The sequence below is a fragment of the Rousettus aegyptiacus genome, unplaced genomic scaffold (assembly GCF_014176215.1).
Source record: "Rousettus aegyptiacus isolate mRouAeg1 unplaced genomic scaffold, mRouAeg1.p scaffold_m13_p_1, whole genome shotgun sequence".
Lineage (NCBI taxonomy): Eukaryota > Metazoa > Chordata > Mammalia > Chiroptera > Pteropodidae > Rousettus > Rousettus aegyptiacus.
In genome coordinates, this window is record NW_023416284.1 from 4,780,935 (window position 1) to 4,808,468 (window position 27,534).

Consider the following 27,534-nt stretch of genomic DNA (forward strand, 5'->3'; position numbering starts at 1 on the left):
GTTAAGTACAGCAAAACTTGTTAATGGATTTTGATAACAGCAGAAGGACACTCACTGCATTTCTCATTATTGCTGCAACATATTTCACAGTTAATACTAAACAGGTCTAGTTGAACACAATCACGCTAAGCACCAGAATTCAGTATATAATTTATCCAAGCACATGTTCTTCAAAAATATCTTTTATATTAAACATATAACCATTACAGATGAAAATTTGCACGTATCCTGTTACGGAATCTTTCTTGTTCCATCAGCAAATGGATTAATACGATCAAGTCCCAGCCCTTACCTTTCCTGGTTCCTTTTCCCACTTTACCAATTTAGTAATTTCATGGATACAGAATCTACCAAATACTCTGAAGAGAGAGGCATTTTGAACACTAACTCATATTCAACCACAGGTTTGCCTTAAGCTGTTTTTTAACTACTGGTAAAATTTTCCTCTCTCAGGACACAGCATTTCACCAAATCCCAAACCTGACCACTCTCAACACCTCGAGTGCCCCCAACCTATCCAAGCCCCCATCATGTCTCACCTGGGTTTCTGCAATAAATAGCCTCCTCGCCAGTCTTCCTGATTCCACTTCGACTGGCTACTGTCTAACTTTCACACAACACCCAGAGGGATCCTTTCAAAAGAGAAATCAGGTCCTGCCATACCCCAGGAGCATGCCATTATGCTTAGAATAACAGCCAGAGGCCTGACTGTGGAATATAGGGACCTGCGAGACTCAGTCCCTGCTTCTCCCTTCTACCGTCTCCAGGGCTGTTCCACTGTTCCTGGACCACACCAGTAGGATTCCACCTCAAGATCTCTGCGTTTGGTGCTCCCTCTGTTTGAAATGCTCTATCCCCAGATCTGTGCATGGTCCCCTACTCCAGTGTCACCTCTTCAGTGTCCCTCCCCTATCTAAGCAACACAGTGGCTCCACTTTATAATTTGTTTCATATGAATCAGAATAAAGACATACTTTTCTTGAAAAAATAAAATCTGGACAAAAACAAATACTATTTTATAGGCCACTCACTATGAAGTTAGACACAATATATAAACAAACACATACATCTTTTCAAGAATATATGCTTTATGTATGCTTTTCCTTTATTATTTTTAATTTAAAAATGTTAAAAAGGAGTGTTGTATGTACCTGAAAGTTTATGGTAGTAGTACTAGGTATATAGGAAAAATAATAATAGGAATAATCTAAATGCCCAATAACAGGGAAATACTTAAAGAATATACACATAAAAAAACATAATACGACCATTATAAATGAGTACATAAAAGCAGAAAACTGTTTAGATGTTAAGTCTAAAAAAGAAAAAAGAATTACAATTGACAAGTCAGTCCAACTAAGTCCTTTACATTGCTCAAATATTTACTAACCCTGTGACATGTGCCTGACCCACCCTGGCAGATGAGGGCTCACCAGCAAACAGGACTAGTCCCTGAGCTCTGTGAGCTCCCAGAGCCCAGCCTGCAATCACAGCATGGTGTGATAAGAGATGTCCCAGGACAGTACGGGTGACATAAAAGAGCACAGCTGGGTAATACCCTGACTGAAGAAAGGCTTTCCAGATGAAATGATGCCTAAACTAAGACCTGAAGAATAAATATGAGATAAAAAGGGGGTGGAGGGAAAGAGAGTTAAACTGGTTTGAAACAGTAGGTGTTTGGGGTGATAGGCAAAAGAAGGCATGAAAGTGAATTATAAATAAACTATGACATGACTTTTTTTAAAAAACTAAAATAACTTCTAGATTTGGTAGTAGGGTTTTTGGTAAATTTTTATTTTTTATGAAATCTGATACTAAATAAAAGCTAACAGTGATATATCACCAACAGCTTAGATTTCAAAAAGCCTACTTTGTCCTGTGGTTATTTCTTTCTTTTAGTCTGTCCTACTGTCTGACCAAATATAAGAGGGACAGAAAACAATTTTAACACCGCACACAAGTGCACATTTATGTATTTCCCAGGACTGGCCAGCACACCTCCTAACCTAGATCACAAATGTGGGACCAAAAGTACTCAGACCTCCATAGTATCTGGCTGCCTTGCTACTGTATCATCTCTCCCCAGTTCCTTCCGGGTGCCAACAGAAATTCTGTGCTCAGCATTTCGAGTCTCTGTCATCTGGTACTCCTAACCTTTCTCATCCCATCCCACTCCACAGATTCTTTACCCTGTTCACACCTGGTCATTCCTGCCTCAAGCATACCCCGCCCGGCTTAGACTGTCCTAACTCACTCTCCCAGTTCTTACTCAAACAGAAGCCATACTTCAAGACCCTAATCTTAGCTTCTCAATGAATCCTTAGTTAATTTCTCTAACTCTGATTAACCTGAATTTGAACTATACTTGTTATCCTAAACAATGAGTAGTTATATTGTTTGGTTATAGTCCACTTTTGTTCTAGAAATCTCTAAATGTATTCTTGCAAGGCTTGCTTCCTAGTTGTGAGGCCAAATGTAATAACTTTTATTTCTTTTATATCTAACTTATATCAATATTAAACTTGGAAAACACACATCCAATACCTGTTGGCCCGGTGACAGATCCTAGGTGGAAGGTTAAGCCAGGTAGCTTCAGTGCCAGCTGCTTCTCTCTGGAACTACAGGTTTAAGCACCATGGTTAGGACTGAATTTACATACTCCTTTGGGGCAGGCAACATAGTATATACACTGATAATCCAAGATAAGTAAAAAGACCAACAATATTTAAAACTGTATATAAAAGATTTATGTATTTGTTCCTAGTGCAGGTAAACATCACCATATTACAAATCTCCCCATCGCCTGTACATTATCTAGCAAATAATAAACAGTAACACAAATAAATAATAAGTCTATTTGGCAAATGAATGCATAGATTTAATGCCAATAAGAGAAATATGGAGACAATATGCACGCCTAATAGCTTTGATTTTAATTAATAAAGCTCAAAGGTGCTCCTTGTGTTGTTTTAATTGCTAATGAATTTATTTTTAAACAATACTTCAAATTCTCCCTACAGAGATAACTTAATTTTTCTGAAAACTAAGCCATTTTCCGAGAAGGTCACGCTTTACTTCTTATTTAGGGAGGAAAAAAGGTTGGCAGGAGAGAATGAACTGCAAAACCAAATATTGTGTCCCTAACCCCCTGGCACCCAACAAAGAAAATATGCAAATGTGATCAGCACCTAATTTACTTGGACCATGTATCCATGAAAAAACATCTACAGGTTCCCAAGACAGAGGAGAAGGTCAAGGACAATGCTAAGTCCTTCTGGTATAGGCCTCCTTCATTTGAAAAGAGCTCTTTTTCCAAAGAAAGGGCTCAGTAAAAATGAACATTTTTTTTTTTTTTTTTTACAAAGCTCTAAGAGAATGTTCTTAAAAAGTAAACAAAACATAAAGAAAAGTATTTCGGGTTCAGGAGAATACAGGGTTAGGATGTCCAACCTCTTCCAAGAAGAGATTTACCCTTTACTCTCTAGAAAACACTCATGACATGAAAAACTTTGCCTTGGTTACATGAGGCCACACATCCACATCCATGCCTGAAGATGGACTAACATACAGATCTGTTGACAAAGAAGTAAAGCCACTTTGTGTTTTAACTCCATAAGTGTTACGCAGATGCGCAGGGCCTAATCATGCCTTTTACTCCGGGCTGCTGGAGCACGATGTTTCCACTGCTATTACAGTTCTTTTCAGACTGCATTTTATTGAGTTTAATTCATATCTGTTTCCTTCTTTTGGTCATGAACTCTATAATGGCAGGACCAATCTTACTCATGTTTGTGCTCCCAGTGCCTAGTACGGTGCTCTGCGAAAGACAGTAAAAAACTACTGCCAAATGAATGGACTAGTCCAATGTATCACTTGGATGTTCCCTTTCTAACAGCCAACTGCGGAGAGAAAAGGAGACTTAAGATGAGAGCAGCCTCCTAGAAGCTCTGGCCAGAAATTACAGATCACTTCTAGAATAACTGTTATACTCATACTCTACTTATTAATCACCTTGTCTATTCCTTTAGAAAAACAAGACTGAGTTTTCTTTTTTATAATTAGTATAAATACATGAAAAGTATAATTCTTCTGAAATCATTTTTCTCAAATTAAACACATCACTTCTGGGCACCCATAGGAACCCCAGGAGAAGGGAGCATATTATATTTGAGAAGACATTATTTTCAAACCGATACTCTAAAATTCAAGCAAAACAGAAAATATGAAGGGGAAAAACTTTGTCAGAAACCATTTAAGACAAAAAAAGTACATCATCACTATAAACTTAGAACAATCCTCTCTAAGAATTTATCATCAACAGAACAGATGACGCTTCACAGAAAAAGATAAATTAGGAAGTGTGCTTTCTTCACTCAATGAAATCCAAGTTTTATCTTTTCATAACTCATTCAGTTTATAATTGAAAAAGTACCAAGTGTACAACTTTTTCCATGCATCTAAAAACAAACGTCAGTTCAGTAATTCAAAGCAGAAACCAGGTAGTCACACTTCTCTAAAACACACTTTTAACTATGCACTTGGCTAATTTCACAGTCATCCATTATTCTTATGGGCTCTTTGGAATATCCACTGAAACAGAGAATTTCAAATACTGACCTCTAATTCGGTGTAATACAAACAACAGGTCTTCCGTCAGAATAACATCAAATATCCACAGCTCCTTTTTCAGTAATACATGAACAAGAGGCTAAAGCTCTCCAAAAATCATCTGTCAGAAAGTCCCACAGTGACTGTGACGGTGTCACAGGTGCATGTACAGTTACTCCTATACAATCACCTCCTAAAAGCAGACAGACAACTGTCACTGCATCTAAAATGAAACCAAACTTCAGAACTGCAGCTATACCAACTCGGTGTTGCTGGAGTTTTCTAAACTAAACAAGTGTCACAGATGAGCTCAAAGTAGGTCAAACTCCTCCCTCCTTGGTGCTTTAGCAACATTCGATTCTTTAACGCTTCCCTCAGATGTTAGGTTCTTTTTAGTGGTGTCTTACACCTAGATTTTTTCTCAATTTTAAGGTTTCAAAAAGCTGTGAAGGGTGGGGGAGGAGGGTACATCAGAGAAGCAGGGGGCCTATTTTTATATTGAGAGCTTAAAGCAAATCATTTCGGAGCAATGCACAGACGGGGCTGAGGTCCACCTTGATGACAGCTGTATCAAAGGCCTAAATTTCCAAAGATCGTAAATCACTATAGTAAGCATATCAACAGCATGTGGTACTCTGTAAGCATTTTGCAACCTTAACATTTCCATCCCCAAGAGTCCTTTGATATCCTCAAAAGATGCCTTGGATTTCAAAGCCAGCCGTACATTAGCAAGTCTGGCAATCGGCATCCTGAAATTGCAAGAAGACAACAAGACCCAAGCAAAATGGAATTTGGAGATGCAGGACTTTGTATTCTTCTAATAGTGATAAAAATATGGCCACATCCTAAACGATTTGATTTCTAAGAGAAGAAATTACCCCAAACATCCAAGCCAAATGAAAAAACATTCTATGAGCACTCATGGGAAGAAACACTTATCCAGACAATTTCCCTTCAATTCAAGACAGTTAAAAAAAAAAAAATCCATATTAACCATTTTAATTACAAATTAATATTTGACTCTGAGAAAGCAAAAAAGCTTCAGAGGTTCATCTTAATGATTAGACTAAAATAAGGGACTTCAGAGAGAAAAACGGCCTGAAATCTAGCTCTCTCCATATGTTTCTATTAAGAGCTCCTGGGCCTGTGGCTGAGGTGGCAAGAAAAAAAAATGCTACCTGCTCCCATTCCTAACTCAAATAACAACATATTGATGCCATCCCCATTGTATTTTTACACACAAGTTTACATATTTCTGCAATTAAAAAATTGCTACATTTGTTAAAAGAAAAAAAAGGCAATACATTATCACTCTCATAAAATGCCTTTTTGTCTCTTACCATAAAATGAAAACAGAAGTCTTTATTTTAGGACAAAACGCCTAAATACAACAGTTCTCCACTACAGCTGAACACTTACTGAGCACTTAGTAGGATCTGTATAAAAATATTTGGAAAAATACATATGCATGTAGCATTGGTATAAAAAACACAGCAAGAAAACAGTGGATTTCTCTAGGTAACATTACAGAGAATAAATATTGCTAGATTAAGTAAGGGTTGTGTTGTGGGCTGCAACGACCCTGAGTTGCTGAGAAAAAGGTAACTAAAGTACTTCAGATTTGTAGAGTATGCTTATATTTTCAAATCTTTTTTTTTTTCATTTCAGTTTTTGTATTACAGTTCCCACTTGACACCTAAAGCAGCAGAGTCTTTCATCATACTTCAAACCCATGTATACAGATAGAATCAAGGTCTAGGTCTTCTCACACTAACCAGGAGACAAAAATCAAGTTTATTTATAATCCTCATATGCTATTATGGTTCAGAACATTTTGGTGAAGCAAGAAAAAACATGAATTACACAACACATACGTAATGTGCTTAAAAGACCTAGTTAGTCTCTCCTATCAAATCAACATCATGTCTCTTAGCAAAACATTGTTTCTAGAGTTATAAACACTGTTCTTCCATAGGTCGCCCACTTCTCATATCTCACCTTGACTCAAAAGCACACTATACAAGAATTGTATTTTATTTTATTTTAGGACAGTGTCTCTAAGCCAAGAAACAGCCCTCAAGTGCACATGGAAACATCCACAAGCTAATCTAAATTCTATATCTGAGCCACTCAACTTCACATCGGTCTCATCCTAATCATGCCACTGACCCATGTCAGTCAGCATCATCTTCAATCTCCCTATAAAGTGCTAACAGAAAAGAAAATCTAATTAAAAGCTCAAGGAAGAATCCACTTTAATCAAAACTACAACCCAGAAGCCAAGGGACTTTACAGCAGGAAAAAAAGACTAAAATATGAAAAAAATGGGTAACAAGAAAAAAGATGTCAAGGGGGAAAAAAGAAATTACATTGTAATTTACAGGACTAAAACCAAACCAATAAAAAAATAACTTTCCAAACAGAAGCAGCATAAAAAGATAGAAAAATAATAGAAGATGAGAGGGGTAAAATGCAGAGGATCATAATTTTAAGGATATTTTACTAAGAAGAAAAGGAAAGAATGATACATTTGGTTCTCTCAAAATCAACAGAAAAAAGTATCTAGTCTGGGCCTTTGTCAATATCTTTTCCTAAGTGGACAACCATAGAGATGAAGGTCCCAGACTTGGCCAGTTGTAAGAGCTACTCTTCTATAACGGTCCTTGGACAGGAGCTGCTGAGGACCCTATTAGATGGGAGCCAATCTAGAGGACAGTAAGAGTTTACTCAAAAACTCAATCTAACCAATAAGTGGTTTGCTTTTCTCCACTCTAAACATCCATGTGAATCGTAACGGAAATGCACACAGGCCAGACCATTACTGCTCTTAAAGTGAAGCTACGTACTCATCTCATCAATAAACACACACACTCATGCACACACAAACGTTAGGAGATGTTGAGAAATATCTGAAGTAAAAAATGACCACAGTAACTAAAAAAAAGGAGTCGATCACCCATCTGAAAAAAACTAATTGTAAATACTTATCACATTTCTCAAATCTTTTTACCTCAGGAGCCTTATTCACTTCCAATTTCGTTATTTTAAATTTTTCAGAAAAAAGTTGAAAACCTTGTATCACCTCTAACAGTTGGAAATCAGTTTCAACTATAAGTTATTTAAAAGAAATCACCCCCTCAAACAGTACCAAAGCAGTGAGATTCCAAAGCAGTTGTCATGCATAGTTCCATTACAGAACCCAGCGAGCCCCGCTGCACTCTCCTCTCTGGTAAGAGAGGCCCACACTGGAAAAATAACAGCAAAAGTTAAATCTCCCATTTTATATTTTGAGCCTAAAATGTTGAAGAGCTTGGAAAGAGAGGACTCAAAGTTCATCATGATGGTTATTTACTACAAATAATAAAGCAATGACTATCATTTGATTTTAAAATAACTAAAACCTGCAAATTGTATACTTTAAAAGAGTAAACTTTATGGTATGTGAGTTATATCTCAATAAATATATTATTTTTAAGATCTAAACAAATAACTGGTACTTAGAAATACGTACTGCATATAATATAAACCAGCTGGCTTTGAGAGGGAACACAAAATGTGTATTTTAAAATTCTGATATATAAAAAGAATATCAACTTCACTCATGGTCGAAAAAATGCAAATTAATGTCTACGGCTATGCCACCCTGAACAAGCCCAATCTCATTTGATCGTGGAAGCTAAGCAGGGTTGGGCCCGGTTAGTACTTGGATGAGAGATCATCAAGGAAGACCACGTGCTGTTAGGGTAAAAAATAAAAAATAAGGGATTGTAAATTGACAAGGTCTTTGCAATCTGTGAGGTCAACCAAGGGTTGCCTCACCTGAAAATAAATAGATAGACAGATAGACAGACAAACAGAAATGCCAATTAAGATAAGGTACTGTACATTCTTTACCAGGTTAGTAAAGATTAAGAACTTTCATAATATCCAGAGCTTACAAGATATGGAAACCTAAACTCCAAAACAGCTTTGTATACTCTGGCACATTTTGAAGGACAATTTTACAACTGCTTTCAAAATTAAAAATGCACATACCTATTGATTCAGCCCCACTTCTAAGAATTTACTGTACAGATACACCTATGCAATTTTATAGGCACAAAAAAATATTGACCTGCACTGTCCGTGGCCTGTTAGGAACCAGACAGCACAGCAGGAGGTGAGCGGCAGGCCAGTGAGCGAAGCTTCATCTGTATTTGCAGCCACTTCCCAGCACTTAGCATCACCACCTCAGCTCCACCTCAGATCCTCAGCATTAGATTCTTATAGGAGCACCGGTCCTTGGTCCCAGAAAGGTTGGGGACCACTGCAGGCACAAGGATTGAAAAAAAAAGAATCAAAACCAATTTAAGTGTCCATCGATAGGAAATTAAAATACCTACTATGTACCTATGATGTCCCACTATGCAGTTGTTAAAAAAGAAAAAAAAAAAAGGCCTGAGGTATAATTACAGGTACTGACTTGAAAAATGAAAACCTGAAATATGAAATAAAAAGCATAATTCATGGTAATATGTATAGTGTGTATATATGAGCTTGTATATGCAAGAAAATATCTGGAAGAATACTGGGGGAATGGGTATTAACTCTTTTTAGACAGTATAAATGTGATTATAATGAGTATATGTTAATTTTATAATTATAATGTGTATTTAATTTGAAGTGCAGGTTCTCGAATAAAGTCGTATCCTGACATCAAATCTCCCCATGCTATGACCCTACCTGTCTTTCCTGTGCTCTATGGTTCCAGCCAAACCAGTCTGTTCTTCCTTTGAGAAATCTGCCCAAAAGACTCCTCTTCAAAATGCTCTGACAATTTGGTTTGAACAGCTACCAGCAACAGCTTCAAATATAAAGTACCTGAGTTGAAAAAACTATGTCTGCCTGCATCTTCTACAGAACATATTTATAAAATTTTTAAAAAGGAAATCAAAACGCAATAATCCTCATCAGAGAAGCAGCAAAATTAAAGTACTCACCATTTCCCAAGCTTTCCAGCCTGAAATCCTCTTAGCAACTTATCACATGTCCAATCCTGCCAATCCTTCAAAACACAGGTTAAACACCTCCTCCTATACCAAATCTTCCCTAATACCCCAGCCAGGGCTAATTCTCTTTCTTAAACCACAGTACCATTATCGCTTGAGGCATTTTCCTCTACCCAGTACTCAATTGGGCACATGTCTCATTTCCATTAGTGAGAAAATTCATCAAGGGCACAATCTGTGACGTGGTAATTTTGTATGCCCCATTTCATACATAAATTAAACTGATATTTCACTTAAGTTTATAAAAAAAAAAAAAAGAATGGCAAAAACCTAAAAATAAAAAAGCACAGGCTTTTCTTATGTTTTTATTTCAACTAGGTAATATTTACCTATGACTAAGAGTATGAAAAGTAAGGATCCCTCTCTTTCCACCCTCCTCCCCAGTGCCTTAACATGCCTTCTTCAAAGGCAATCCCTATGATCAATTTCGTAACACAGGGTTTTGAAAAGTCCTTAGACACTATAACTTTATAACACATTCATAATTTTGGGTCTAAGTTGACAGAAATAATTTGTGGCATTTAAGAGTAAATTTATTTATGACAATTATACAATTGTACACAATGTACTTATATGCTGGGACAAATAAAATATGATGGCCAACAGATAAAAGGATAAACTGTGTCCTAAGACTTGAAAAACTAAAGTTACCCTGAGCTGTGAAAAGTCATTGTTTATTATCAGGAAATTACAGATTCTTTAAAGCATACCTATAACCCAAGTTATCAAGGTTTTTACATAATATAAAAACTGCTGCTGCCTTCAGTTTCTTTATTCTATAAAGAACCTAAAATTCTCACTAAGTTATGGAAAAGATGGTAAACTATTACAAATAAAATATTAAAGAATGTAAATGTTTTATAAAGCTAGATTTTCAAGGAATATTAATAAAGCTAATAAAGTATTAATAAAAGCATTTTCAATATATTATAGCAACAAGATGTCTGCACAGTTTTCTAATGCATATATGTAAGAATTAAATATTTCTAAGAGGTCTGTAATCATGTTTAGTACATAAAAACAGGAAATTTCAGTAATGATTCCTATAATAGAATCACATGAAAATAAAAAAATATACAAGTGAGTTATGCTACTAAGATCAGAATGCTCCAATCAGAAGGCAGTCAGTTCACCTTGTTAGAAAATTTACCTAGCAATAAAAATCTGACACCATCATTATATCAAAAAATTTAGTCAAAATTCTGTAATAAATATTGAACTATAGTAGTATAATATTCTTACAAACAATATTAAAGAGTGAATTACCAAATGTGTGTTCACACTACATTATCCATTGGGACTTTGTGGCACGACTGCCAGATGCCCTGCAATACTGATTCTTTCCTTCTTTCAAAGTAACAGAATCTCTCATTTTTGACTAGGCACATAGCCATCTCCAGGAAGGACATTTTCCAACTTCCCTTACAGCTATCTGTGGCCCTGTGGCTCGGTTATAATTAAAGGGACAGAGCAGAAGCGATGTGTGCAACTTCTGGAAAGTATCTTCACAGGATACGAATGGGCCCAGCTTTTGCCCTGGCCTCCTTCCTGCTGGTAAGAATGCAGCACTGATGACAGAAACTAAAGAGGCAATCTTTGACTAAAAGAAAAACGCCGGGTCCCCTAATGAGCATGAAGGGCGCTATACTGGCTCAGGGCTGTCCATGATTTACATGAAGAAAAGGAAACTTTTAACTCGTTCAAACCATTGTTTTGTGGTTTCTGTCACTCACTGCTGTACCTAACTCTTTTTAATACAAGGCAAAACTAAAGCATATTTTAAACTTATTAGGATTAAAATAAAACTCATTTTTGATTATTCAAATAACTAAGAAGCTCTAAAATGTTTTTCTATACTATATTTGCGATGTAAAAATGTTATCATCAAGAATTTGTCAAAAAAAAAAAGCTTCCTCAATATGCCTTGGGATGAAGAGATTAAGCCAAGTTTCTTTTATATTATCCATATCAATAATATTACTCATTTATTCATTCCATTCAACAAATGAATGCCTACAGCATTCCTCGCATGCTCAATGCAAGGAAACACTGACGTGAGCAAAGCAGAGATCTCTACCCTCCTAGAGTGTACAAGACGGCACTGGACCTGAGGTTGCAGAATCTGAGGACAACTCTGGCTGGATGCCTCTTTCCTAGCCTCCACGTTAATCACCCCCCTTCTGTTGTCATATTCTCGTTTCAGACTGAATACAATATGACTAGACTTCAACTTTGCTCTGCTCACATAATCATATATAATCATATTCGTCAAAGATTACTCCCAAAATTAGAATCAGCATGTTACCAAAATGCCACAGCAGCTATCATTCATGGTGGGCCACTTTTCCAAATGGCAAATCTTATTTGTCACATGACACTTTTCTTTGATTTCATCTCAAAGACCTTTAAATTTGAAAAATACTTTACGCTTCTCCCCAGGTCCAAGGGACTATCCTAAAAAAAGCGAGGAAGTGGGGCTGTAGACAAATAGCCAACTGCTTTTAGTTATTCCTCATGGACTATTAAACCAAACTCACCAGAAAACTGAAGCTATACCAAGATGTGTGTGTGTCTGTCTGTCTGTCTCTCCCTCTTCATCCTCTACCTTCTAGAACTTCTCTAAGAGAAGGGAATATTAATCTGACTGAGTCAGACTGGACATCTTTGTAAGTCAAACACTGATTGGACCTTCTTTATCAGTATAAAGATTAAATACAGATTTAAAAATAAATAAATATATATATGTACATATATATATGTATATATATATATATATAAGGGTTTGCTTTCTTGCTCTTGTTCATTTCCCTGAGACACGCTCTGCAAGACTAATGTAAACCATAAGATTTGGGGGGAAGGGAAATCTCTTGCCTAGGCCCTAAGCTTAAGCAATACACTCCAACCCAGTTTACTAGGCAGCTCTACATTGATATTTTGCCCAAAAGCCCAATTACTAATAAAATAATACTCCGAATTTCCCATTTGTCCACTGTACTGCTTATCTATACCTCCTTCAGGAATATCACAAGGAAGAATAGCAAAGCTATAACATTCTGATCATTTATCAGCACCCCAAACCTCATCATTATTCTCTGGTCTGTGCCATTCACCTGGTATTCAATTGTGTACTGTTTTGTGGCATCTCTTATATTCAAGGAATAATAAAAATTTCATAGTTGGTAACTGAGAGAAAACTTATGCAAACACTCTAGAGTTGATCCATTGCTCCTATTACTTCCTGGTTACTGAAAGTTGCAGATAATAAAAAGAACATAGTAGAAAGCTAGATCTCTGGATGACGACGATAACAGCAATAATAACAAATATTGGCTAATATTGATTGAGCACTTACTATTTACCAGAGGCATTTTAAGCACTTTATATGTATTAATTACTTTGGTCCTCGCAACAAATTTGTGAGATGAGTACTATTAATATCCCCATTTTACAGATGAGGAAACTGAGACAGAAAGTTAAGTAACTTACCTAAAGTCACAGAATTTACAAGTAGCAGGCTGGGAATTGAGACTAGAACTCTTAACTACTTTGCTACAATAGTATAAAGATTAAAAATGGACAAATACAGACTGGTAAATTTTGAAGCTCGATGCCCAAAAGACATCCAAGGAGGCAGAGGGCAACATGGAACTGGATCTCAGGAGATCAGGGCTGTATTTATAAACTTGCAGGTTGGAAGCAATAGGTGGAATGAGGTCACTCTGGAAGACAGCGCTGAAGGAGAAGTTAACAGAAACATAAGGAACACCGAAATTTAAAACAAAGTTAACGTGGTGTCATATGGGTACTAGACTTATTGGGGGGTTCACTTTATAAATTATGTAAATGTCTAATCACTATATTATACACCTGAAACTAATATAATATTGTATGTCAACTGTAATTGAAAAATTAAAAAGTTTTTAATAAATAAAGTTAAATTAACACATTTTAGGACTGATGATGCAGTAGGGTGGTATTTTAGTATATTGCATATATAAAACACATAATAAATTTCAAGTAAAAATATATAATGGTTATACCTACTCTATGGGAACTAAAACATAAATTTAACTATAATAATTATAGCTTTATAACAGCATCTCAGATTTTTTTGCATGGTTGGTTACAACTTAGGTTTTCATGCAAAATCTTTGGGTAAGACCACCACCTATAACAGTTTCTATGGAAGAAAATAATCTGCTTTAAGATCTATCTTCAGACATGCTTTCCAGGGAATATACAGTTGTGAAAAGACAGCCTAAATAACCATATTTCAATGATTCCAAGATGCACAATGCTTTACATTTGCATAGCACTGGAAATGGAACAGATCTTACATGGTTTAATTGGCAACTTCTTTTCATTGTTATGTTACATAAAATAATGGCGCATCTTCCACTGATGGCATCTTAGAGTCAATGACATGTGTCTTTCAGAATATATCTAATTCCACATGTAAGCATACATATTGGTGTAGTTAAAGGAAAACTTTCTGCCTTCAAGGGGTTTACAATCTAATAGAAAAAATAAGATTAACACTAAGAAAAATACAAGTAACAAACATTTACACAAGATATGAAGCGATCAAAATTAGTGGGGGGGTTAAAGAACTGAAGAAAAAGTACTTCAAATGGTAGGAAATAAGAGTGGCCAAAATAAAAAAACTTAAGGCAGTATTTTCTAAGCACAGTTTTAAATAGATTGGATCTTATGTAAGAACAGGAAGAAAGTAGGAAATAAATGACATCTCAACAATGGTACAGGGAGAAGATGAATAATGTTAGCTTCTGGTCATGTCACTCTCCTCTAAGAATCAGAAACTACCCTCCAGTTAAAGTGAAGCATTGCCTGAAGATAACTGATCAAAAGGAAAAACTTTTTTTAATCTTCTACATCTCTCTTCTTTGAACCCCTGTAGTGGTTTAAAATCAATCAACAAATTCTTTGTTACTCCTCCTCAAGAGGCAGGGCTTAATTCCCTTCCCTTTGCATGTGGCTGGACTTAAGAGACTTGATCTAAGTGAGGGTGTGACTAGACCACAAAAGGTTCCCCTTCCCCCAACTCCCTCCCACACTTCCTTCCTTTCTCCCTTCTCTCTTTCTCATCACTTAAGGTCACTCAAGTAATCATATGGAGAGGTACACGTGGCAAGCAACTGAGGATTCCTGCAAAGGCCTTCAGCCCATAGCTGAGAGAGTGAGCTATCTAGAAGAACCTTCGGCCCCAGTCAAATCTTCAGATGACTGAGGCCCCAAATGACATCTTGACTGCAACCTCAAGAGAGACCTCTGAGCCAGAACCACTCAGCTAAGCCACTCTCAAACAAATGACCACAAAAATCATATGTAAGGTAATAAATGTTTACTGTATTGTCATTAAGCTTTGAAGTCATTTGCTATGCAACAAGGCATAACTATACAATCCCATGGCATTTTGTGTCTCTAAAACACTTATCTTTATCTTCTTACAGTTATGTGTATATAGATGGCCAATATGGAAAGTTATTTCTAGAAGACTGTTTTCTTGATCTTTACATGCCTGTAAAGCTTACCTCAATGAACTGCGTGGTTAAGTACTTGTGTTTTTATTTGTTGAAAGATTCTTGCCAGTGCCTAAACAGCTGACAACGGGTATTCAAAAATGAAGCAATTAACCCTTCAATAAGAACATAGCTACTGAAGTGGGGTGGAAAAGAAAAATATTGATTTGATGGAACTGATTGAAATTGAATGAGGAATAATGGATGCAACAATCAAAAATAACTCAGGAATGGCATGTGTATAAGGTGAAAAAGCAGTCATTCTGTACCACTTGCTTTTAAAAAAATAGTACAGAGCAGCAAAGCATTATAATAGTAATAGTTAGGACTTCATTATTAGGGAAAAAAGGACAAGCCACTTAATTATTAATTCTATATGTTTCTCATACTGTTCTACAGAATATGAACTCCTATAAGAAGGTCATAGTATTCTCTGGGGAAGGAAAAAAAGCAAGCAAATCAAACAAACAAAGAAAAAATGCCATCTATATACTACAGGACATTTCTGAGACTTTAAGGTGCTAATGTGCATTACAAACTGATTTGACCTCAGAACACAGAATACTTGCATTTTAGTATCCTATGAATACAGTTTGGGAAACACTGACTTGGGTAGGCAGACAGGCAGACAGGCAGGTACGTGGGTCGATTCACAAGAAATAAAATAAGAACAAGACAAATGTAATAAATGATCTTACCTCAAAGAGATAACTGACAACCAGTTATGACTACATAGAGTTTCTTAAAGCAAAATAAACTGTTAGATAAGCTATTAAAAGCCACATCAGGTGTCAGGGCAAATGAGGATGGGAAAAACATTGTAAGGTATAATGAAAAGAAATTCCCTTTCCATAGGCCATGGCTCAGAATGCCTCCCACCCCCTCAACTCCTACTGCGTACAGACCTTGAGAGCCGGCTTGAAAGGGTGAGCACCAGCCATCTGGAAGGTTGGTTAGGTAGCTTAAGAGGAGGTCTGGCCCCAAACCCTTAACCAACAGTGATCATAACAAACAACCTATCAGAGCTTCTCTCTTGGGAAGTGTTAAAGACATAAAGAGTTCTTAATAGTGGAAGTAGAAGTATAAAAACACAAAGAAATCAGAGATAAAACAGCAGAGTAAATATCAGAGGATTAGATGGGCCAGTCCTGGCTGTTTAGTGCCTCCTGAGGGAAAGGAACACTTTCATTGAAAATTTAAGTTAGTATATTATTGTCTAATCTGAACGACCTTATGTGGTAGCACTGCCAGAGAAAGCAGGATCCCAGTCTGATGATGCCCCTTCAGTCACATGCAGTGATGTACACATAAAGGGAGAGAGGAAGGAAAGAGGATTGAGGGGGCAAGAGGAACACTAGCTCTGGGTTGAATAAGGAACATTCAGTTTAAACTCACCTGAATGATGACTTAATGTATCAAACATCTTTGTAAGTCAGTGGCCACAGCCTACACAGCCATTAGGAATCAAACAAAACTGTCCTAGCATGGCTATACCTCCCAAGTGTAACCAGGTCCTGCCCAGGGAGGGAGAGGTTTCCAAAGCCTCTCCAGGCAGCTTTTCTGAATTCCTACATGCAGACACATGCCCACATACTTGCCTGCTCACACTCCCCCTGATCTGTTCTCAACTCACACATGTCAAGTGTCACCACCACTCCTCACCCCCAGGAGAAGTGAGAGGGTCAGGAATCAGACCCTGTGGAGCCTGATGGACATGCCTAAGTGTCAGTGAATGTGTATGTGCATGCTCTGAGTGTGTGTGGCCATGGGTTGGAATGGGTTTTTTGTTTTGTTTTGTTTTGTTTTGTTTTGTTTTTTACGAGGGGCTCTCGCCTGCTGCTCCAGGACTCTGGAGACACTGCATGGCCATGCTTGCTCATAAGCACTCTTTCAGATTAATCCAAGCCCACAATATAAATACTGTCCCCTTTAGAGTACGATGATACACACGGCTTAGACAACCATACACAGCCCTGGCATTAGGTAAGGTATGGCTCAACAAACTCTTCCTGCTGAGGAGGCAACAAGGTAATCTGGTCACTACGGCTAGGAGAGATCCCTAACAGCAGGGGTCCCCAACCCTCACGCCACAGACCTGCACGGTCAGTTGCCTGCTCAACTAGTCAGTTGAGGAACAGGCCAGTAAGCAAAGCTTCATCTGTATTTGTAGCCACTCCCCAGCATTAGTATCACCAGAACAGCTCCACCTCGATCATCAGGCATTAGATTCTCAGAGGAGCACAGGTTCCTGGTGCCACAAAGGTTGGGGACCGCTATCTCCCATCCAAGTACTAACCAGGCCAGATCCTGCTTAACTTCTGAGATCAGATGAGACTGGGCATGTTCAGGGTGGTACGGCCCTTGACTGGGGACCACTATCCAACAGTATTCCAGCACCCATGGGGCCGAGCTGAATCTGGGGTTCTTGTTTTTCTGTGAGGCCTAACTCTTAAGGTTTAAATTTCTTTTCCACTTTTCCCCAACATGTGATATGACTTGGAAAACTTTCTGTTCCTTGCACCAAATAAGCCTAACCAAAACCCTTATGAATCACATATATATCTAGTTTAAAATTAGGGCCTGACCCGTGGCTTCAACTTGATGCAAAAAGCCCACGACAAATAGGCTGTGAGGATTCCTCAAATATCAAGTGGTCTATGAATTAGCAGTCATATCATTTTGTCACTTAACCATAAAAGGATCAATTTCACAGGTAAACATACTGCTTATGGCTGATAACATGCTGGCAATTTTTACCAAATAAAAACAACAATTTTACACTGGCGCAAACAGTTCACTTTATAAAAAAGTTCTTATATAAGCCATCCTATCTGACCCAGTGACTTAATATGTTACAGAAACATGTTACATTTTACATTACTTGGCACACCAACAAGTTAGTTATACAAATCACAATTCCAACCAAAACTCCAAGCTGGTAAATATATTTAGTATTTGAGAACTTGTTATTGTGCTCAAATATTCACTAAAATGGCTTAAGTAATCTTAACAATTTTCTAACATATAAATGCTCAATTCTCCTCATTATTTAGAAACACTAGAACTCTGATAGATAAGAAACCAAGCTCAAGCCAACAGGCTCACCAAAATTACATTTAAATAGGACAAGCAAAGCTATAAACTTGGAATGATTACCAAGATATTAAAATTAACAATCACTTAAATATAATTCCTGGTTGTTGAAAACCCCTAAGATCAACCAGAGAGAGGACAGCATTAGTAGAAACCGATTAGGACAACAGTGCTCTGTTTCAGGGTCTGTGAGTACATGTAATGAAGTTCACAGCTATGTTATCCTAATGACTCACTTAAACGTCTGAATTTTCTACTATCTTAACCTTTAAATCAACTGCAAAAGAAGCTGCCAAAAGCAGTTAATAGGAAAGCACATAATTCCCAAAAGAACTTGGTATCTACATTTTAGTTTACTACTTAAATGTTTTTCTGATTACTGAGATTTGAACAAGATGTTAAAGATTCAAAATTAATTTTAAAAGGAAGGGGTGCTTACTAAATCCATAATATTCAACATATATCGGCTTTTAGAAAAGCACAGGTCAGTTATACTCTTGTGTATGTGTGTGTGTGCACAGCACATGGGGTATTTCTGTTCAACAATGTACACAATTATCGCAGGACCTGAAAGTGGTTACTGTCCCACTTTTTAAAAGCTTTTTGACTGACCAGTAAGTCAAAGTTGAAAAAGTAACTGGTGCATTTATTTCTTGATTTGAATTACCTTTCTGTTGTGAACTGGTTCTAGTTACTCCAGTTACCTTGAAGCAAAACATGGGCAGAGAATATATTGGATTGAAATTACCTGACTCTTCCTACTGAATAAATAATTCATCTGAACTGTTCATATTTCATTGTAAAAAAAAAAAAAGATACACAATTTTGGAGATTATGCTTTAAATTCTGAAAGCAAAATAAATCGGGAATCGCATTTCTATGAGTAACCTGTCTGGAACAGGAGACACTTTTCTATATGTTCCCCTTGCCATTACGAACCTCTCTAACAGTTTATTACATTAAAACAATTTAGATGGAGTAAGACGTGTGATAATAAAAACCCTTCGAGCCATTTCTCAAGCAGATTATCTCTGAGACTACACCTTGGTTTAGAAGCCTCTGAGCAGGAATCTGGCCTATGTTAATCTGTGCATGCACTCATTTCACATTTTCTCTCACCTCTAACTTTTTAAATCCAACCCACAGAATAAGTCATCCTATCAGACAATTGTATTTATGTCTATGTGACCATCGAAAACAACACTATTACAATGCAACACTATCACATATGCAGAACTGCCGGTTTTCATGCGCTCTACCCCTCCACCCTCTACCAGCCTCGCCCTGCTCCCCCCCCCCACGCCCCCGCTCCATCCCACACACCCCCTCCCCATTAGATCCCAGAGGAAAAACTCTGGGTCCAGTGCAAGGATTTTCCTTTTCTATAGGATAGGTCTGTTTTACTTTTTACTAATGATATCGAAAACTTTTAAAAGGCTGCTAATGTATACCCAGTTTCCGAAAGCAAAAACAAACTCCCAGATTTTGTTTACTATTTCAAGGCAAACTAAATTTCTCATAAAAGACAGATGACTATCTATTCAAAAGAGTCCTTAGAAGTCAAAATGTGTAAATACTTCTGATAACAGAACAAATTAATGTCAAGACACAGGCAATCACGTAAAAAGCCTCGATGCAACCATGCCTGTCAAAAGGCATCTGTATGAGCAGCTCAGGGAAGTGGCATTTGCAGAAAAGCACAACTGCTTCAAAAGAAAATCATTAGGCCTCAGCCTTTAATACCCTCCCCCATACACTTCATTTGGATCCTTCAAAGCAATTAACCACTAGAAGGTGCTATTCTGCAACCCACCGGTATTCAAACCAACCTCCATCCTTGGCCCAGAGCTGGGTTTACCCCAGGTGGACTCTATCCGCCTATTCCCTGTCCAATGTTCAAGAAGCCTCTACACTAGCCCCTACAGCAGAAAAACAGATCTTATAAACCCTAGTTATAAAACAAAACCAAACAAAAAAAAAATGACGACTCAATAGCCAGCAAACCTACCAAACCATCAGAACGCTAAAATGTCAAACACCCACGCACACTTCACTAAATATTAACCTCAAATAAATCTTAATTATCTTCACTAAAACAATCTATTTCTACCTAGAAAAGATGACCCTGGTCATTCACTACCATAAGAGTCAACTGAACAAATCACTGTCCCCAACAAAGTCAGGGGCAATGAGGAATACGAAAGCTGACTATCAGGTCACCACATATAAAGAGGAATTTTATCTTTACACACACACACACACACACACACACACACACACACACACACAGCAGCAGCAGCAGCAGCAGAAACCAGGGTTGCACAGGGAAGAAAGGAAGGTGAAGAGGAGTCTGAACATGTTTCTGAGTGTCCTCTAGTTTCCGATGCACTCTTATGCCTCTTACAAGGTTGCGAAAAAGGCCAGACATGAGATGGGTGAAAGAAAGCTGAAAAAGAAATGCACCCTCCCTTCCCCCATCTTCTCTCGTCTCCCAAAAAGAGCTCTATTTGTCTGTGCAAACCTAGTCCCAAATATGGGAGAGAGAGAATGAATGTGTGTATGGAAGAACAATGAGCCCTCAGCCTGGTATTGTGTGTGTGTGTGTGTGTGTGTGTGTGTGTGTATGCTTCTGCCTCTTTTCCCTTCGACCTCAACAACAACAGGGAGAGCTGGAAGCCAGCTTTCCACGCAGCTTAGGCCATCAAAATCAAAACTGGTTTACAATTTATGGGGGAATTAACTCCGCAAGCAAATCCATGGAAGGAAACAGCTACCTAAAGATGATTTTATTATTGTATAGATCCATCCTCTCTCCCCTCCCCCAACAGACTGAGACTAAAGAATCCAGTGTACACCAGACAAAAAGGTCTCTCTTTAAATGGAAAACAATTATCAAAACTGTTTCAAATCTAAGCATAGGATGCAATAATTTGTGTTACATTAAGACATTTGTTTTGTAATTCACCAAGTGCCCCTTTGACTAGTTATCTTTTTTGGGTTTAAAATAAATTGCTTTGGAGAAAGCTATTTCAGGATTCATACAAAACTACTTTCTAAATGTACCTTAAAATAGCAACACATACTGAAACATTTAAGGCACCCAGTTTCTCAAGGACACATTTTGCTTAAATCAATGTTTGAAGTCTGTAATCCAGAAAAATTGTAAGCAAACCTTGGAAAAGAAGCAGAGGAAAATGACAATTCGACAATGAATCATTTTGTTTTCCTTTCAACAACTTCTCAAGCACCGAGTTTCAAAGAAAACCTGCAATACTTTCCCCCTCCCAACACGCACACACCCCATCGATGTAAAACTACTACTTCTCTTCTTTCCAAAACCGTAAAAAATAAAAATAAAAATCGGAGCCACTCTCTCTTCGAGAGCAGAACTAAAACACGATCATAAGAATCCCATTCTGCTGCAAGTGATTTTTGGTTTCATAATTTGGTGATCACACAGAGCAGAGACCTAGAGACTGAGAACACAAAGAGGGGAATCTTCCCCTAACGTGAAAATGATACTTTAGGTAAAGTCCTCCCCCAAGACCCCCAGACCCACAAACGCTCAAAAAAAAAAAAAAAAAAAAAAAGATGCGCCGTTTCAGTCCTTGACTTCCTTTCCTCTCCCCAGTTCGGCCAGTGATTTAGTCACATGAAATAGTTTAACCTCAGACAAGTCAAATAAGAGCATGAATAAGCAGCGAAGAAAGAACAGGGGTCAGCCGGCGAATGGGACAGTCCCCGGACCTGGACCGGGCCCAACGAGCCCCTGGGCCCTTTTATTCCTGGACGTGCGCGGCTCCACACCGGCCTCCGCTTCGGGGCGCGGATCCCGGACATGGGGGGGGGGATCCCGCCCACCCCGCGCCCCGTGCCCAGGACCTGGGGCCAGAGAAGAAAACAGACGCCACGCGCGGGCAAGTTGGCCACTCACCTTACCCGGACGCGCTACACCATCCACGGAGGTGTGCTCGGCCGGCTCCCGGGAAAGCGGGGCGACGCGGCGGGAGGCCCGCGGGGCTGGGGGCCGCGGGGCGCGGGCCGAGGAGGGGCCGGCCGCGGGGACGGAGGCGGGGCTGCGGGGGCTTCCCTCCCGTGACCTCCGGTGTGGTCTCCACCAGACTCCCTCCTCCTCGCTCGGCCAGTCCCTCAGGAGCGCAAGCCCAGGCTCATGTCTGGTTTTGTTTTTCTGAGGGCGAGGGGGCTCCCTGAGGATGATGGTGGGTTGTTTTTTGTTTTTTTTTTTCCCTCCTCAACTAGGAGAGAAAAAGAGGCAGAGACGATGTAGGAGGCGAGCGAAGGTGGAGGCAAAGGCGGGGGGCGAGACCCGAGCGGGGACAGCGTCTCGGGCGTGCGGGAGGAGGACGAGGCTGGGAGCGCGGGGGACGGCTCGCGAGCGTCTGTGGAGCAGCGGCGTCTCAGCGATGGAGGCCGAGCCGTGGCGGGGCTGCTGCACCGACCCACCGCCCACTCCGCGCTCGGGGCCGGCCCACCTCGCAGTATCGCGCCTCTCCATTGGCGCGTCTCGGCGTGACGCACTTGGAGGCCGGGCCAATAGGAAGCGGAGGGTGGGCGGAGGGGCGTGGCCTCGCCCCTCTTCCCCCCCGCACCCCTCCTTTTTTTCTCCTTTCTAATAAAATAAGCAGGAGAGAAGCTGGGGAGCGGCCGGCTTCTGGCGACGCCGCGGCCCGGGCTGGAACGCGCGCTCCGGGAGGCGGCAGGCGGCGGGCTGGGCTCCGCTCCGGGGCGCGTCTTTGTGCCAGACGGGGCCACGGCGCGCAACGAGCAAGTCACCGAGGCAGGATGCTCCTGTTATTACCAGGGTCACGATTTGCCTTTTTAGCCACTTAAGACGCGGATTCATATTCCTGGAGGGGAGGGGAAGGGAGAGGAGAGAGAAGAGGAGAGAGGAAGGGGGTAGGACACGGAGTGGGTTCAAACAATTCTCTTAAGGACTCTCAATTCTGATGAGCATTAACGGTTTCAAAATAAGCCTATGGCAGAAGATTAATTAGGAGAAAAACATAATTGGCGGATCCTGCTGCTTTTTTGAAAAGAATAAGAAGAAACGCCTGAAAAGTCTCATCGAGGAATAAAGAAGGGACTCTAACCACCGGCAGAAGGGATTTTAGAAAGAGAGCAGTGCACTCAACTCTATGCCGTAAGTTCGAAAAAAGTCTAAAAAAAGAAAAAAGAAAAGAAAGATCTAAATATCACCTATTTTCTTTGAGAAACAGTATTCTGTCCGCTTCCCCAAAGTCTGGTAAATCGTAGGGTCTAGGATGTAAGGGGGAGTGAGGGGCAGACCAAATGCTCATATTCTATTTAATATAATTTATAGGATTGAAGGGTTCGGAAGTTTTAATTATGATTAGCAGTTTTTGAAATGCATATCATGTTTATTGAGTTCTTTCACAGACCCTGGCATGAATCCAGGGTGAATCATCAACCTATTGTTTGTTTGTTAATATACTGTACATGCTTATTGGTGTCCTCATACCATTCACATTTCCTGAAGAAGTTCAAATCTGTATATAATAGAATAATTACGGGATAGAACGGACTCAAAATAACTCACTCATCTATTTCAAATAAAGTGATAATTTTTCTCGTTGGAATAGCTATTCAGATAATAATTTCCACCTCCAACAGTTTCTTTTAGGAATAATTTGAACTAGCAGATATTATTGGATTGTGACCCAAGAGATCTAAAAGCAAATGGGTTTTGCCATTACCTTTCTGAATAACTCTAAGCAAGAAAAATCCCATCTGCTGCACTTCCTTCAGCTATAAAATGGGAAAACTGATCAACACTGGCTTATATACCTAATAACGTGACAACTGAATTTTACAACATAATAAATACAACAAACAGCCTTCGACATCCTAGACATGGATAGAACTATTCAACATCGGTTTGGAAATAATGAGAGGTGTAAAGAGTGTTAGTTAGATGGCTTCAGTTCTTGTCAAAATCGACATTTACAGGCACTTCATTTCTCATCAAGTTCAGCCTGTGGTGGGCGGATGGACAACACCTCTGAGATGATGCCTGTGGGTCCTGCACCACCATTCAGCAGTGCGGAGAGGGGCTATCAGCATCCGGAAACCACATTTACTGTAGTATTAGGGATTGGCATCATTCCATTTATTTATAATAATGTAGATTTACAAGTCTCAAAATTCTACATCGTTATAATGCATAATGGTGTGGTATCGGGCCATAAAATAAGCAAACTAGACCTGTTTAACTATTACAATCCCATGCAAGAATCGTGGTCCAGTCACAAAGCCAGAGAGTACAACCTTCCTTCTAAGGAGCTAAGAGGATGATAAGGTGATAACAATATACTGTAATAAGAACTCTTAAGCCACTGATTGAAAGTTGAGTAAGTCCCAAGTGCCAGGTGAAGCATGTGGCATTTCTCAGCCCACTTAGTCCTGACTACAACTCATGAAGTGTATTATTATTTCTATTTTTAAGGTCAAGAAACTGGCCTTAAAGAAGTCAAATAATTTGCTCAAGGTGAAAGAGGTCAACTATCCAGCGGATTGTTTTCCTACTGTGAAATTAGAAACTTTCCTATTCTCTTTTCAGCAAGCTTTAGAAAATAAGGATTTCTTTCATTATTGAATCTGAAAACATCAAGGACTTTTGCTAGTTATTTTTTGTATCTTACTACAGGTAGAAGTGATTTTATTTTGTATACAGAGAAATGCAATACTATTATTTAAAAGAAGCTAGGAGGAAAGAGGGATTACTTAATAAGTCATTAAATAATAATTGTGACAACCAGATAGCTATACAGGAAAACAGAAGTGGTGCAGAAAAAAAAAAATTTTAACGAGATTCCTATTAGTCCTAAACTCCTGTGCCCCAAATTATAGATGGATATTTTTAAATGTAAAAAAAATGAAACCACTAAACCACAATTTCTTAGGTTCAGTTTACTGGCGTTTATTTTATTATAGTCCTCTATAACCTAGATAAAGATTATGCTTGTTCTTTTGTATACATCACATATTTTAGCATTTTTTAAAATGAAACCATAAAAGCATTAAAGAAATACTAAAACTTTTTGAAATAATGGACTGAGGAAGTTCTTTCTAAGCATAACAGGAAACCCAGAAGCCATAAAGGAAAAACACCAATAAATTTTACTGCATAAATATTTTACATCTCGTTAAGGCATAAAAAAAACCATAGTAATGCAAGAAACAAGCAGAGGGGAAATATTTCAACACCAAAAATAAAGGGCTAACTTTTTTAATATAAAGAGCTCTTACAAATTTGTAAGAAAAAAAAAAGTCAATAGAAAAATGGACAAAATGTATGAATGAAAAATTCACAGGAAAAAATTTGTTTAATAAACCATATGATCCAATCACAATGAAGCAAATGCAAATTAAAATCATCTCAGAAAATAGGCACTCTAAAGCATTATTGGTAAAAATGTAATCATACCATTTTTTAGAACGCAATTTGGCACTATCAGTGAAGACAAGATATCCATACCCTTGGGCCAAGAAATTATTCTAGAAAACCATTCTACAAGTAATCTTGCATAAATGTACAAAAATATACACAAAAAGCTTGCAACATTGTAATAGTGAAAACCTGGAAAACCTCAAATATTCATCAACAAAGAAAGTTTAAACAAATTATACTACAAACAAACAATGGGATACTTGACTGCTTTCTAAAAGAATTGGGTAAATCTGAATTGATAAAGAATGATAACCAGGATTCGGAGTTAAATGAAAAGAGCAAGTCACAAAACAATTATGTAAAGTATAATTCTACTTTCATTTTAAAAAGGACAAATTTGTACACTTCAAAAATGTCTAGGAACGTGTATACCAGGAAGATGTTTACAGTAAGTCCACTGGGCGTGGAATGGAGAATGAAGAGGGAGACAGACTTTCTTCAGTCGACTGTTCTGTTCGATTTTTTTTCTCTTCCTATCAAGCATGTATAATTTTTATAATTAAAAAAAAAAAGGAATTTAAGTTCTTCGAACATATGGCTTAGTAACTAGTATTCATAATTCACCAGAAGGACTCAAGCTTTAGAACAAGTAAATTATTTTCCTCTGAAATGCCTTGAGCAGAACTGGGGAGCTTTCTCAAGACTGATGACAGACTGAAGCTTGTTTCCAGGCATTTTCTTTGAAATTGCCTTCCAAGTTTATGTGGTGCAAATACAAGCCAGTAGTGAGCTTCAACTACCTTGCATTGCACTTTTTCAGGCTGGGCAAGAGCGGTACTTCTGGAGACACGTGCCACTCTCCTTGCATTTACCCGCAGTGAGTTTTCACTTTATATTTTGTTAAAAATAAAAATCGCTCCAGTCTTCCCTCAAGCCAGATAAGTACCCCCAATAGCTTTTCAAAGTCCCTGCACAGCTGAATTGGAATGGAGGATGGGTGATTATTGGGTTTACTGCAGGAGGCACGTGTCATGCATGCAAACACAACAGTGAAACAGCTTTTTCCAAAAAATAAAAAAATAAAAAATCAGAAACCTTATTCCTTTGTTTGGACATGACTAATTGTAGATAGCAATTAAGGTGCTCAATTTCACTCTAGAATCTGATGAATTTTCTTTCAACCAAAGCAAAAGTGGAGCCGTTTACCAACATACTTAACAGACAGATCCCAAGGAAACCCTGCTCCACTGAACCGCATCAGATCTAGTGGAGTGATGCTCTTCTCTGAGTCATTTAGCCAGCCAAGGATACTAGGATGCCTTCTGGAAGAAATCTAAACCCAACATCTGACTTCTGACCACTTGTGGTTATTGAAAAGTCTCGTAGGGCTTTGTGAAAGAATTAAAGGGAAGAGATGCTGAATTTCATTGTCCTGGCCCAGTTCCAAGCTTGATCATTAGCAGTCCTCCTCCTTTGTCTGCCATCTCGCTGAGATGTGCCATCCCATAGTCCCTGCTATAAACAGCTGTCCACTGTTAGCTGAGTGAGCCAAAGAGCCAGCAAATTCCACTCTGGGGAAGCTGCATTTCAAGATAAATACTTTCCCCGCATCTATTGGTAAATTACCGAGGTTTACCTTGGAGGAAAGGTGTGGTTTTCCAGGGCGAATAAGGGCATGATTATGGGGAGTTAAAAATTACTCACAAACCTTATTTTGTTTAAATGGTGAACAAAGAAGACTGGCATTGATCATAAAGGGGCCCTCGGAAGGAGGAGTCCAGAGGAAATATAGTTTCGATTCTAACATTTCTAACAT

The 27,534-nt window shown here is 38.6% G+C and overlaps 1 protein-coding gene, 1 long non-coding RNA gene and 1 pseudogene across 5 annotated transcripts in view; 2 read left to right on the top strand and 1 right to left on the bottom strand.

The window, feature by feature from the left end:
* Positions 1–22,716, bottom strand: part of RERE (arginine-glutamic acid dipeptide repeats) — a 357,676-nt gene extending 334,960 nt beyond the window's left edge. For 3 of the 4 annotated variants that reach the window (XM_036228290.1, XM_036228289.1, XM_036228287.1), the window contains exon 1: positions 2,545–8,802. The gene's annotated coding sequence lies outside the window, so the exon portion shown is untranslated. Of the gene's footprint in view, positions 1–2,544; positions 8,803–22,223 lie in introns of those variants that run through there. The other variant, XM_036228288.1, reaches the window with a different exon arrangement.
* Positions 8,234–8,353, top strand: LOC118605366 (annotated as a pseudogene).
* Positions 22,717–23,151: 435 nt separating the features above from the next.
* On the top strand, positions 23,152–25,331 carry LOC118609296. Its single transcript, XR_004953246.1, has 2 exons — positions 23,152–23,450; positions 23,942–25,331. It is a non-coding gene; the product is annotated as an uncharacterized LOC118609296 (long non-coding RNA).
* The last annotated feature ends 2,203 nt before the right edge of the window (positions 25,332–27,534 follow it).